Source organism: Protopterus annectens, chromosome 8.part0, assembly GCF_019279795.1.
Source record: "Protopterus annectens isolate FY-2018-M chromosome 8.part0, PAN1.0, whole genome shotgun sequence".
Lineage (NCBI taxonomy): Eukaryota > Metazoa > Chordata > Ceratodontiformes > Protopteridae > Protopterus > Protopterus annectens.
The window spans coordinates 834,044,525-834,059,755 of NC_056741.1; the positions used below are offsets into that span (position 1 = coordinate 834,044,525).

General features: G+C 41.1%; 1 protein-coding gene across 2 annotated transcripts in view; it reads right to left on the reverse strand.

Moving 5' to 3' along the window:
• The window catches only part of WDR13 (WD repeat domain 13), a 790,180-nt gene that overhangs the window by 64,577 nt on the left and 710,372 nt on the right, over positions 1-15,231 (reverse strand). The gene's annotated exons all lie outside the window — the stretch shown is intronic.

A 15,231-nucleotide genomic window follows, 5' to 3' on the forward strand; every position in this document is an offset into this window, starting at 1 on the left:
CTAGTGTAGGGCGGACAGGCTATAAGAGCTTGTAACTCTGACACCCTTCTAGCAGAGGTAAGGGCCACTAGAAGAACAGTTTTCCAAATGCACATTTGGAGAGCTGCAGAGCTGGCTGGCTCAAATGGAGCCGGTGTGAGTTTTTCTAGGATAAACTTTAGGTCCCAAGGCAGTAGGATCGGTTTTCTTGGTAGTCTGATATGCAAGACCCCTTTCAGGAACAATTTTACATCTAGCCTGGATAGCAGAGGGGAGTCTAGAGGTAAGCATCCAGAGACTGCAGATAAGTGGACTTTCACTGAACAGTATGAAAGGCCATCATTGATAAGTTCACACGCACAAATTAGGACTAGAGGAACATCCACTAGAAAGGGATCTCAATGCTGTTTGAGACACCAGTTGGAGAATCTTCAACATTTTGAAATGTAGGATCTCCTGGTAGTAGGTTTCCTGGCCTCCGTCAAGCCTGAAAGCACATTCTCAGAGTAGTGCTGTCGGAAGGGAATTAAAAGTTTATCACCCATCTAGTTAGGTATAGCATCTGCAGATGAGGATGAATGAGTGTTCCCTTCTGCTGTATGAGTAGGTCCACCTTGTGGGGTAACTTGTGATGACTGCCCCTGGTGATAGATAGAAGTAAGGGGAACCAATACTGCCTTGGCCAGTAGGGAGTCACCAGCAAGATTATTGGTTTGTCCTTCCTGATCTTCAGGAGGATCTCTGGAATGAGAGGGAAGGGGGGAAATGAATATAGAAACCGCCTCTTCCATGAAATCTTGAAGGCCTCCACCCTCCAGGCTAGTGGGGTGTGGTCTTGGTGCAGATGTTTTTTAACTGTCTGTTCTGGGGGGAGGCAAACAAATCTACTTGAGGCATGCCCCATTGGTGGACAATGTCTAGAAAAACTTCCCTGTTCAATATCCACTCATGATGTGGAAAGGATGATCTGCTGAGAACATCTGCCTGTTGGTTTGTCTTGGATGGGATGTAGGTTGCCTGCAGGGATAAGCTGTCACTGAAACCTAGGTCCCAAATCTGTACTGCTGTCCTGAATAGGAGACAGGACTTGGTCCCTCCTTGTTTGTTGAGGTACCACATGACTGTGGTATCGTCTGTGATGATTTGAAGCAGACCCAGATGTAGGATTGTGGTAAATGCTTTTAGGACAAAAAGAACTGCTGCCATCTCCCTCACATTGATATGTTTTTCCCAGAGGGCAGGATGCCAGTTCTCCTGTACCTTGATACCCTTTCATGGCAGCCCCCCAGCTCAGGTTCGATGCGTCTGTATACATGTGTTGAGCTTGTGTGTGTGTGTGTGTGGGGGGGGGTGGAGTGGAAGACATGGGTTCAACTGAATTTGTTGTATTCACCATTTCAAATCTGCTTTGAGGCAGGGTAAGAGTGGGATCTGAAATTCTAGAAGGTGTTTGTGTTGGGACCAAACATTCTTCAGATACCACTGCAGTTCTCTTATGCATCCTGGCTAAAGGCAGCATAGGAATGGTGGCTGCCATAAGAACCATCTTGCTGAAAGTTGTTGTACCTGGATCAGGTCCTGGAAGTGGGCAGTAAGGGACAGAACTATGCCCTGAGGGAGGAATGCCCGCATCAGGTCTGTTCTGATCCTGCATCCCATGAAGATTTTGTCCTGCTGCGGGATTAGGGATGACTTGGGGAGGTTGAGGGTGAACCCCAAACCTTGCAGCAGGGATATGGTGAACTGCAGGTTTTTTTTAGGGTATCCTTTTTTTCTGCAAGAATGAGGATATCGTCTAGGTATGGGTAAATTTGAACGCCTTTGGTTCTGCAATGGGCTATTGCTGGGGCCAGGCATTTTGTGAATACCCTGGGTGCAGTAGATAAACCAAAGGGCAAGACTGTAAACTGAAAATGAGAACAGAGCCCAGTAACACGCAAGTACTTTTAGTGAGAGAGTTTTACAGGGATGTGGAGGTAGGCCTCCTTGAGATCTAGTGTGGCCATGAATGCCTGGGCTGGCAATAGTGGAAGAAGGGTCTGGAAGGATAACATTTTGAAGGATGGAACTCTTAGGAAAAGGTTTAGAAAGGACAGATCCAGAACTGATCCCCCAAGGGCCGTCCTTTTTTGGTACAAGAAATAACTGAGTAAAAAACATTTTCCTTCTTGTGCTGGGGCGAATGGGTTCTATAGTTCCATGGTTCAAAAGATCCTTTGGGATCTGGGGAATAAGAGGTGTAGTTGATTCTTGGGTCTGAATGGTATGGCCCTTGCAGGGGGTCTTTCTTTCCACGACGGGAAATATCCTTCTTCTGTTAAGACCCAATGGTCTGTGGTGATAGTTCTCCAAAGGGGTAGGCAGTGTGTGAGAGGCAGGCTGACAGGGGGAGGTGGACAAAGCAGTCACGTGTTGTTGGAACCATTTCTGTCATGAAAGGGCTGTCTTTGGGTAGGTTGAGAGGAAACTGGTCTGGAAGTGGTTTATCTCCTGGCTCTCCCTTCCTATGTCTGGAACAGGAAGGACTGGTACAGGGCTCTGCAGACTGTTTTCCAAACAGGAGGTTGTGGTCAAGACGGCATAAAGAATGTTGGACTTAAAGTCCTCTGGCAGGGGTTGAAGCAAAGCCAAGAATATCTGTGTAGCATTGATGTGGAGGCAGCAAATATTGCAGAGGCCTCTGTTGCATCATAGCTGCATTTAACTGAATGTCTGGCCACTTGAGAAGCCAGGGACAGTTTTGATGCTACCTCTGTCTCGTTAGGGGAGTCAGGCAAGGTGTACAGGAGATTAGAAGCCTGGGATACTACGTCCAAGGCATATTTTACCATATGAATTTGGTAGTTGATGGCTCTGAAGGCTAGGGTGGAGGAGGTATAAACTTTCTTGCCTATCCTGTCCATATTCCTACTGTCCTTGTCAGTAAGTAAAAAAGATGAGCAGGGTATTGATCTTGATTGCTTGTCAGGGAATACAGCAGCCATTGCTGGGTCTGCCAAGGGGGATTTCACCAGGAATTTCCGTTCATCAGGCACCTTGTAGAAATGGTCAGGTCTCTTAGGGGCAGGTGGCTGTGAATCAGGATTTTTTGATGCTGAAGAAAAATGCATCAAGATAAGTGGGTATAACTGGTGGGATGTCAGATGGAGATGGAGATTCTACTTGAAGTAATTAAAAAATATCTCTTTTGAGTTTCAGTCATTTGGGAAGTAGCCCATTTGAAATACTCTTTCATTTTGGTAATGGTCGCCCCAAAGGTGATGTCCTCTGGGGGAAGAGTCCCCTTCAATGGATTCCTCATCAAGGGACTAGTATTCCAGTGGAGAGGCAATCTGTGATGACTAAGTAATAGACACATCTGATGAGGAGTAAACTTCCTCTTCTTCTTCTCTTGCATGAGAAGTGGGAAGATGGATTGAAGTAGCTGAGGCAGGCCTAGGGTTGAGAACAGGAATGGTGGAGGGTGAAAAGACCGGGGCCTAAGGGCCATGAAGGCTTGCATTAAGGACTGAGTGAAGGATTGCCAGTCAGGTAATCCCTCAGGTGAGGGAGAAAGATGCTTACTTATCTGTTTCTTTTTCAAAGCAGTAATCGTGGGAGAAGGCCTAGTCTCAGGGGCATTTGTTGGAGCTGGGGCTTCGGGTTGTGGTATCCCAGTCAGATGTCTGGCGAGGCCTGGTTCCCCCTCAACATCAGTAGAAACAGAGGTCTGAGCTACCTCCGTGGATGTGCTGGCTGTTACTTCTGAAGTGGCTTCCTCAAGGGGAGTTGATGAAGCAGAAGGTGCTAATGGATGTCCCTCAACTCCTAAATCGGAAGCTGGTGGGGCGTCCAATGGTGGAGGGGCAGTAGTATTAGGCAGGGACAACTTGGCCTCTTTGCGTGGAGGCTCTGCCAGGGCGGCCGACTCTGGATCCATCCTAAGTGCTAATTTCTTTACCCTCTGGTTTTCTAAGTAAATATTAAGGGAGGCCTGATGGCTTCTGAGTTTCTTAGAGACGAAAGACTGGCAAATTGAACAAGAGGTATGGTGGTGTTCTCTGCCTAAGCAAAAGACGCAACTGTTGTGCAAGTCTTTATGCAGAATCTGACGCCCGCAATGGCATTTACCCTTCTTAGCGGATATCGGCTAAAAGGGGGAGGACAGCAAACAAAGCTCAAGCAAAAATAAAAAACAAAATCCCCAATGGGGTACTTAGCTTATGACGTCTTGATAATAGAGGAGTGATGCGATCAATCTGATGTATGACTGTGGCTGAAAAGTTCAGAGGTCTGTGTGTGCAGATATCACATGTAAGGTTCCTGGTTTATGGCCCTGCGTTTGAAATCCCACGCACCTCCAGCAACCAGGCTTAAACCTTTGTACAGGAGTCGTTCTTGTCATCTGAGGTGGAGAATCCCACACTAAGAATACTGCAACATGGGAACAGGACATAACTGTCAGTATTCATTCAGTCACACATACGATTCATATATCCACTGCTATACAGTTATTTTTATGTATAATTGTAACTTATTTATGTATTTATTTACATTTGTTGATTGGGAAAATCCGACTGGACACAGGTCCTTTTTCAGTGGAGGCCAGGGGAGAAAAGCTCCACAATAAAAACAATTAATTACAAGTTACAAGTATAGGTAGGTTTTGTTTAACAACAGTAGTAAACAATACTTCAAAATGAAATTAAACCGTGTGAGCGGCAGTAAAACATAAAACAAATGCTGTATTCTATATGTTTTATGTTTTACTGCTGCTCACACGATCGTAAGTGAATATGACTTTAAAACTTTTAAATTTTGGATATCAGGCCCTGATAGGTCACTTTTACAAGGTGAAGTAATTTAAACGGCACTAACACTACTTTTTTGTCTGAAGAAGTCCGGATAGGATCCGGACGAAAAGCGCTTAACATTTATCCGTTTTTTACAGTTCTGTTTTGTATGTTTGTAGTCCTAATGTTTAGTACTTGTTAGTACTTTTTACACGGTTTACGTGACATTTTATTTCTGAATATAACGTTTGGGAATACTGCTGCATTTGGAGTTCAGTGCTTTTGTGGACTTTCCTGATTAACCATGTATGTTTGTGATATGAAAGTTCAGAAAATAAAATGTTTAATTGTAGAATCATAATTGTACTGATAACCACAGTTAGACATACATTTGATATCATGTGTATGCTCAATTCATCTACTATATATAATTATTTTTATGTTTAATTATTTTTATACTGTTAATTTTAATATAATTTACAGTGGAACTGCACTGCTAAAAGTTGGAGTTTGCTGGATTAGAACCCTGGCTCAAATGTACTGTGGCAATGGAACTTATACCAGCTGCCACAGAGAAGGCTGGTCAACAGGTGTATTTTTTACCCTCACTACTGTGTACGTTTGCAGACTGCCATGCAATGCTGCTTAGCATGTTTGTTCAATAGAAGACCACATGTTACAATGGATCTTTTTAGAAACTAACAAGTCTGCAGGTGTTGTGAAAGCATAATAACCGCCACACAATGCTGCTTAGCATGTTTGCATGATGGAAAGCACAAAATGTAACAATGCATCTTTGTGAAACTGATAACGTCTGCTTATTATCTGCAGGTGTTGTGGAACTGCAGGTGCAGTGAAAGCATGCTGACCACTGTGCAACTCTGCTTAGAGTGTTTGCTTGATCGAAGGAAGGCAAAGAATGTAACAATGTATCTTTTTTGAAACTGACAATGTCTGCTTGTTGTCTGCAGCATTATGCTGTGTTTGCACAGAGGTGAGCAATGTACAAACGAGACAGACAAAGCTTAACATGTACTATTCTAGTAAAAAAGTGTTTATTCTTTTTCAACATTAAAAGGTAAATGTGATGAACCATGATCTACATATCCTATGTGCATGAAACAATGATCTACATATCTTATGTGCTGTGTGCTTCATTGTGTTTACCAGGTGTGCTACACACACACTTGATTCACAGCTGTAATTTATGCTGTCCTTATTATTGAAGCAACTACCATTAATTTTAATTTATCGGTTTCAAAATATTTGCACAAAGCCGCACACCCCGGAAACATTAAGATAAAAAAAGAAACAAACATTGCAAAATACATTTTGACAAACTTTACAGATTTTTACACAACTCTGGATTTCAACTACCATACTAATGAACCCAACAAAGACACTAGGAGTGTCTTGTATCTCTGTCACAGAAACAGGAAAGCAAATCACTGCACATACAACAAAGTCCCATTTCCTCCACAGTATTAAGACATACACACTTGTACACACTCACTTGTTTGCACATGTGTTGATTACAGATTTATTGCAATGAGTGATCACACAACCAGTTATGAGTCTTGTTTGTAACAATGCAGGTCTGTTTTATCTTTTGTCTTGCGTTTATTCTTCTCTTATCTGTGCTGTACTCTCAGACATGTAATCTATAGGGCATTTTGTATCATTGCCTTTAAAATTATGATACAATGACATGACATTGAAAAACAGTGTACAGCAAAGGCAGGAGAGTTTGGCTATTAGTGAAAAAAATGCAGACTGTATGCTGTTCACCTCCATTTAAAAGCTTGTCACAGTTACTTCTATATTTAAGTTTATCCTGGGTGACACACACAATGCAGGTAAAGTAGTCTGAACTGCTCTGTTGCGTCTTCCCTTCTCCCTCACACTAATTCACAGTTGCACTCCATTAACAAGTAACAGTGAGGTAGAGCCTACACTATGTTTACACTTGCTACACGAAGTCAAAAGCTTGGGATTCCGCAATTCTAATGAGTTCACACCTCATTTAGATCTTACATTACAATACATTCTAGATCTGACATGTTACAAATAAACATTTTATATACATGCAATGGAAAATGGAACTTTTATTTGTATGCACTTCTTATACTTCACTGCCATCATAGGCATTTTGGGCAGGCATTTTTTTCTCAGATAGACAGCCTATTATCTTTAATCATAAATGTTATTGTTAAAACTGTTTATTTTACAATTTTCTTATGTTAATTTAGGGAAATGTAACCAGCAGCAGGGTGAGCCACCCAGCCGTGTAAACCTTGGCTCTAGATAACTGTCACTGTTGAACTAACATCCTGGTCACGTGCAAAAATGGGAAAAAGGGGTCATGGATGGATGGACTTCAGGAAAATGTAATGTACTATACGGCAAAGGGCACAGGGGTGTTGTGCTTCTAAGACAGCCCACAGAAACCTCCAGGGGAGCGCTGAGCAAAGTGAGAGGTGACTGGCAAACATATGAAAATGTATACACATTTTGTGAGAAGTGTGTTGAAAGCATACATAAAAACTGAATTAGTATTCCTTGGTTTGTACAAACTTTTCATTTGCCTGCTTTTTTTTTTGGGGGGGGGGGGCAAATATTTGTCTGTTACTACAACAAAATTTATGTTTAAAGAGGATTGCTCTAGAAATGGTGTACTCATCCTGTTATTTCAGTGGTAAACGTTACTAAAGTGGTATTCCTTTTTTTTTTGACTGAACATTGGCTTGCAAGCGAGTGTGATATGGTAACAACCATATAACTTTCAATTTTAATAACTGAAATGTGTGTATCCAGTGCTTAATGTTGAAAATATATGTGTATATATATATATATATATATATATATATATATATATATATATATATATATATATATATATACACACACACACACATATATATATATATATATATATATATATATATATATATATATATATATATATATAGAGAGAGAGAGAGAAAAGCAGGAATTTAATTATGTGCTCTTCATGAGTTGTTGTGTATCCTTCTCTGTATTATGTACCATAGGATTATGGCATCCAAGTGTACAAATCCATGTAATACTCCTTTCAGTGACTCTGAAAACAACAACACCATAGTCAGGCATTTAGGTACCATGGCACCTTTCTGCTTGAGAGAGGATGTGGGGACACAGTTGACAGAATGCAGATTTGGAACCAGAGAGTCAATGATGTGAAAGTCGTGGGGGGGGGGGTGCACCAGGACATATCATTAGGTGCGTCACAGGGGCACTAATATGATTTTATCAGCTCGGAGAAGAGCAGCTGCTGTTGCCTGTGAACGAACAGCTGGCTATGGGAGGGGGAGCTGCTACAGAGACTGGCACCAAAAATGAAGAGTTCCAGTCCACAGTCAGAGATCCAGAGGGCTTAGCAGAAACTGCACACCAACAAGTGACTGATGTCAGTGCGGATGTTTCTGGGAGGACAAGTATGTGCCAGAAGGATGTCCCAGGTAAGCTTACATAAGTCAAGTTGTAAGATTTGGATGTAGAGTAAAATATAGGACAATTTAACTACTACTTTATTTTTTTGATGAACCTGTTGATAAGAGACTTAACACATTTTTGTTCATTACACATGGACTCTGGGTGGATGTGTCAGCTAAGTTTCAGTTAAAATTATTGTTAACAGATACATATAGGGAAATTGTGAATTTACTCCTCCCTACCAAGTGTAGAGTCATCTGCACATGGTAAGGAAAACATCTTCCTTAGAGTATCAATGAAAATTTGTTAGATTTATGCATATATCTGCATGCGTGAGGTGGATGTAATGAGTGTTATGTGTACTGCTTTACCATTTGTGATAGCGTGATCAGTGTTAGTTTGTTGCTTATCATCACAAGTGATTCTGTGGAAGTGTAGGGTTCTTATCACCTGTCAGACTATTGGCAGACTCTGATGATGATGGTGGCCAAACAGAGGCACAATTGGGGGGGGGGGTGCAGAGGTCAAATCTGACACTGAGGTTGACATTCATCCATCCCCTGAATTTCCCTTGGACAGTCAGTAGACTTGCACATACCTATTCCACAGAGCTCTCAGATATTGGACAGGTGGACGGTGATGCACTTGAACAGTAGTGTGGTTATTGCCGTTTCAATGCCAGTTGACTCTGAACGTAGCCGAAGTGCCACACAGGAGGGTTGTTATGGGTGTTTGCAGCATGCTGCTGTCCACCCTCCACCCGATACTGGTGTGTCTACATGCCACTCGCATGTTTAGGGCCAACATGGAGGTGTAAGCATGTTCCACTAGGGCCTCTGACGACAAGCTTGGGGTGAAAGATGTGGCACAGGCTGACATGCGTGACTGCCTCTGTTGTGTGGCCAATTCAACTGATCGGATGAAATGGAACGAGCAGTGTCTAATGGAATGTCTACTGGGAGGGGGACAGCATCCACATGTACTTAAGTCAGCAGCATCATCTAATCTAATGTTAGCCAACGTGGCTGTGCCCAATTACAATCTTGTAGTGGCACTATTTCCACTGCTCTTGTCAGTGATCGAGGTGTCCACACCCATACATGGCAGACCATGGGGTCATGGTCCTGGGCATACTTGTGGGGAGAGCTCGTCCAACAGACATCAGTCACGTTCAGGTAGTAGCAGCAGCAGCGCATCTGACCATGGGCATGGATGTGCCAGTGCAACTCCTGGCAGAGCCAGTTCTCATGGTCGGGGTCGACAACAATGAACTATTACCTCTACCACGCATGGCCCATCCCTGTCTGACATACAGGACTTAGAGCTTGGCTGTGTTCTTAAACTCACTCTCACACACATTTCAACTGAACTGCCCAGGCAGGCAGACAGACACACTCTCTCTCACACACACACGCACTCTCTCACACACACACGCACTCTCTCACACACACACTCTCTCACACACACACTCTCACACACACACGCACTCTCTCACACACACACACTCTCACACACACACACTCTCACACACACACACTCTCACACACACACACTCTCACACACACACACTCTCACACACACACTCTCACACACACACTCTCTCACACACACACTCCTCACACTCACGCCAAGACATGCACTCTCTCGCACGCGCACATGCACTCGCACACGCACTCGTGCACACACGCACACCAGTTGCATGGGTCATTTGTGAGACTTGCAGCTCATTCTGTCTCAGTGGCCATTTGATATTTTATCCAAACTTCTGCCTGCCTGTCTTACTCGCATGCACTCACTACTTTTTGTGTCAGCCTTGGCCTCCTGCCTCTCCCCAGACAACACCCTATGCAAATGACAATAACTGTGCCATATCCTTGATTTTCTATATTTTGTATTCAGGGATACACAAGTCTTTTGTGTGATGTCCAGGTTGCACTGCTGACTGAGTGCTTATTATATGTGTATTTGCGAAGCTCTTTTGAAAATTGTACTTCTTTCTTACATGTTTTTTTATATTGTGTGTATATTTGAAGCATAAGACCTATTAGCTGATAGCAATGACTTATGTCAACAGATGTCCTCTCTAACACACATGGATGTCATTGCTGTAAGAATCACCCACCTTCTACTTAGTTACATGTATGCAAGGATCTGCCATTCATTTGTATTATTAGCCATTGAACTTTCTATTTCAGGTTCAACACTCACCTTGATAGTCCGTCAGTTACAAGTGTTTTAATTTGGGGCTGACTCTGTGTGATGCTAGCATTACACAGCCATTACATGGGTAAGTGAAGGTTGTGAGTACTGCCTGGCATCCATTTTACTGTATGTATGTGGATAGGATGACAGCTGCACCCCCTTAGGTGGTGAGCACATGTGCTATCCATTGCTTCTTGGCCAGAACGAGGGCATATCGTGCACACCTGCTTCTACCTATACCAACAGAGGCTGGTGGATCCCCCTCGGACTCCTCACCTGTGCGTGGCCGTGGTGACCTTGCCAGTGGTGATGGGATGTAGGCCTCTTCCCCTTGGAGATTCTGAAGAAGCTGTTTTCTCAGGATAACATTGCGAAGGATAGCACAGACAGTGAAAATGTGGCAGGGATTACATTGCAGGGTTCCCGCTGATGTATCTAGGCACCAGAACCATGACTTCGGCAGCCCAAACACACTCTCTATGAGATTTCTTGTTTGTGTGTGTGCCTCATTATAGAATTCTTCAGTGGGTGTGTGTGTACATTTCTGATGGGAGTCATCAGCTATGGCTTGAGTGTATTCCCCAGTAAATGACCTTGTGGGATACCCCTAAAGAAAATCTCTGATACAGTTGAAAGCTCTGCCAGATATGGGAATGGTGGTTAACTGCCTTGGTTTCCAGTAGACACTTTAGGATGATTCCCTCAGTATTACACATGACCTGTCTGCCAGATATGGGAATGGTGTACACCCTTCCATGCTCCCTGGGTGGTGCTTTGATTTCAATGTGTGTGCAGCCTATGGCACACAAGACTTCAGAGAAGTGTGCTACAGGGTAGAAATCCTGCACAGTTGTATCTCTGTCCTCAGGTGTACCAGCAAAATGTATATCGTCACTGGCATGTTGTAGCATAGCATTCAGAAATTGATTTAGGATCCTGGATGCTGATGCCTGTGAGACACCCCCCCCCCAGCATATCCCCTCTTGGTCTCTGGAAGGTTCCTGAGGCTAATATTCTAAGAGCACACATACCTTATTCTCCACATGTATTGGTTGCCCTCAGTTTGCCCATGCTCTCAGTTGAGGACAACATATGTTGCAGAGTTCCTGTAGTGCTTCTCTATCCACCCTGTAGTGCTCTACAATTTCCACCTCATGCAGACCAAAAAAAGTTAAACGGGGTCTAAACGCCCTTCTTCTTGGCTGAGGTTTATTAGTAGCAGCACTAGCAGCAGCACAGACTTGGGTCTACTGCACATACAGCAGTCCCTAACATTGTTTCCATGGCTGCACTCCAACAGGTTTTGAAATATGCAGGCAATACCTGCACTGAGTGTACACAACTATTTTATAGCTCGTTAAATAGCTCCTACATCTTGGATTGGTTGATTAGCATACAATTCAGCTGCTTATCCTGTAATTAGCATGCCACAATGTTTAAAGTCTTTGTAGGGCTCTACACAGTGTGTAGGGTCTCGTATCATGTAGGCTTTACTGAATCCAGCCCATTGTGTTTTCAGACATTCATGTGGAATTATGCATTTTATCAAACGTGTATATGTGTGTATATATAAGTATATATTTATATATACACACACACACACACACATACCTTACAAATACTCATTTTATATTCAATGTACGCGCACACACACACACACACATATATATATATATATATATATATATATATATATATATATATATATATATATATATATACATACATAGATACGTATACATATAGAAATATACAAATTACATTTCATTACATAAAAAACATACTATATTGAAACTCCATTATTAGCACAAAATAAATCAAATTCAATACCACCCACCATCAAATTAGCAAAAACACTACCCAAAACAAAACATCATAAAATGAATGAAAATGCAGTAACAGCTTTATGTACCCACACATGAATTGGCTGAGCAATGCCAGAATTTATGGGGGCATAATTAAATGAAATATTTAGGTGCATGGATTACAAAGAATTCTGTTATAGCAGCTACGGCTATGTGGGAAAGCACTAAACAGATAATACAAAAACTGAGAAATGGGAAGCGAGAAGCTCTTGATTATGGATATGGATAATAAGATACAAAAATTTAAGCTGTTTTTAGTCCTTTAATTTTACATACAGGTCAGGAATGTTTTTAAAGACCAAAGATGAAGTTGTGCACAGTAATTAATAGAGAGATGAAGGAATTTATTTGATGGGGAAGGGGACAAGCGTTAAGTAGAGTAAGTTGATTTTCTCCATAGCACAATATGGTTCAGGACTGACTGATCTGAAGGGATATTTTGACTATGTAGAGAAGACTCATATACATGACACATGCAGAAGGTTATAACTTAAAGTGAAAGAGGATGATGATAAGTGATGGGGGGTGAAGTTCAAGAAAGAAAAGTAGGATTTTGAATGATGGTCCTTGAGAAAAATTAATAACCATACATAACATTATATTAATAAAAAAGCAGAAATATAAGAACAAAGCTGACAAACAAACGGAGAAAGGACATTTTACCAATAGGGATGACTGCAAGTGAGGGAACAGAAAGTAGGCCACAGGGGAATTAAATTTACTGGAGAAAATTAGTAAAGGAACCAAGGTGTTGTGTACAAATAACTAGGGAGTGGTATTTAAAAAGAGTGGAATGAGGCCTAAAAGAAGTTTAGGCTGCAGGTTTGAGAATGTCTTCCATACGAGGAACTGATTACAGAATACAGGCAAAGAGTAAAGGATAAGGGAGTGCTAAGTGAAAGACCAGCTATAGAAGAATATTAGTTGAGCTTATTACAGCAGCAGCTGTTAAATAGGCATACGTAGGGCATATGTAACATTGCATGACAACTATACAAATCAACCAGAGAAGGTTAGAAAAGATTAAAAAGAGAAACTAGAAAGGCAACTTAAAAAGGAACAATGGAAAGACGTCCATATGGCTCCCAAGTATGCAACAACAAAATGTAGATGATTTTGGATTTCTGCTTTGAAGTGCTTACACAGATATTTTTATACTGAAGCAGACTTTGCTCAGGTAGACAGAAAATGCTGGACTTAAGATGAGAAAGTGAGAGGTACTTGGGAACATATGCTCAGGGAACGTAACAAGTTGGTAGACTTTAAAAATTCCCTATCGAGTGTTTTGTCAGAAAAGTTGGGGGACCAAATCATTGCAACTATTGAAATAATTCTTTTCAGCTGAGGTATTGGCTCTAAATTGCCTGGCCTTACTAAATTTAATGGTACTGGCTGTCAAAAAAAGCAATTACTATAAAATGAAAATCAAATCTAAACCAAATGCAACTGAAATACTTTATAATATACAGGATATAAAAACACTGGAGATGGAATAATACTATAAAGGACATAAAAGCACTTGAGGTGGAATATCTACAAAAGGGAATGAACAAATTATACAGAAATAAATGGAATTTGTTGGAGCAATACATGTAAAAATAATTAAGGAGTGAAATTTAAGGGAAGACAGGAATTGAGCAATTTATGAAATACTTTAATAATTGAAAACTGTTAAAATGAAAACATTTTTACATTGCATAAAAATAAAGGAAATATTGTTTGTTTTTCTTTCTATTACAATAAAGGTAGCTAGGTCATGTTTAAAAAAGACGTTTAAAAAATGCATTGTACAGCGGCTTGTAATAAATGGCACAGATAAAGGTGAGGATACTTGTATCATTTTTCAGATAAACTCATAACTTTGGTCAACAAACCTACACAGATATGTATGATGTAGGAATGCATGTAGTGATGATGCATGTGTGCTGGCTTATGAAAGACTGACCGTAGACCAACAACAGAGCAGCAGTATTCAAATGATCACAGAAAACAATGGAAATGACATCTGGGGCACCAAAAAGGAGAGAGGATTGCATATATTTAACATTTTTAGCAAAAAGGAGAGAGGATTGCATATATTTAACATTTTTTAGACATTCAAGTAGAATTGTATATGCCATGACAAATTCCTTTTTAATCCATATAACTAAATACTTCATCTTATTACGCCCCCACAAATATGGGTAATACTGTGAAAACTATCCTGGAAAGCAGGGCACAGCTATTTTGTATGCTCAGAAAAGTAACAGTGATGCACAGGAAGACAAATATATTGTGAACCTGTCAAATTCTTTTCTTTATCGCAATGTCCATATCACTGTCATTTTCCTTGCAATTGGGGGGTGGGGGGTGTCTTCGCCTTGAGTTTGTACTTTTGCCATATCCTTATATTTCTCCTTCAGAAGCAAGATGACGACATTGAAGGGTATTTCTAACCACGTTTTAACACTATTCTAAGGCATTAGAAAGAAGAAAGATACTACTTAGTTGTACAATGCTTGCTTTTAACAAAGATGGCCTATTCCTAAATTAATCAATACACAGTAACTGTTATTTTAAATCAGAACCCAATTTAAAAAAAGGCATGGGATACATTTTAAAAGTTTTTGTTTTGATGCATACACAGACAAAAGCTAAAAGAAAAATGTGACAATTAAAAATGACTAACAGAATGACATGATCAGATCTATATGAAAATCGGGAAGGAACTACTACAAACATGGGGAAAGCCTCCTTCACACTGAAGTAAAGATGAAATAAGATGCCTCTGGAACAATGTTCAGTTTTCTGCCATTAAGACCACAGAAAGGTTTTTGGCTGATCTTAACTCTTAATACTGGGTTGTCTTAAAAATGTTATACACAACCCGCTGTAAGCACTACTCAAAAATAGGCAAGAATAGTCACTAAACGGGCATAGGAACTGAAGACCTCCTTACATTT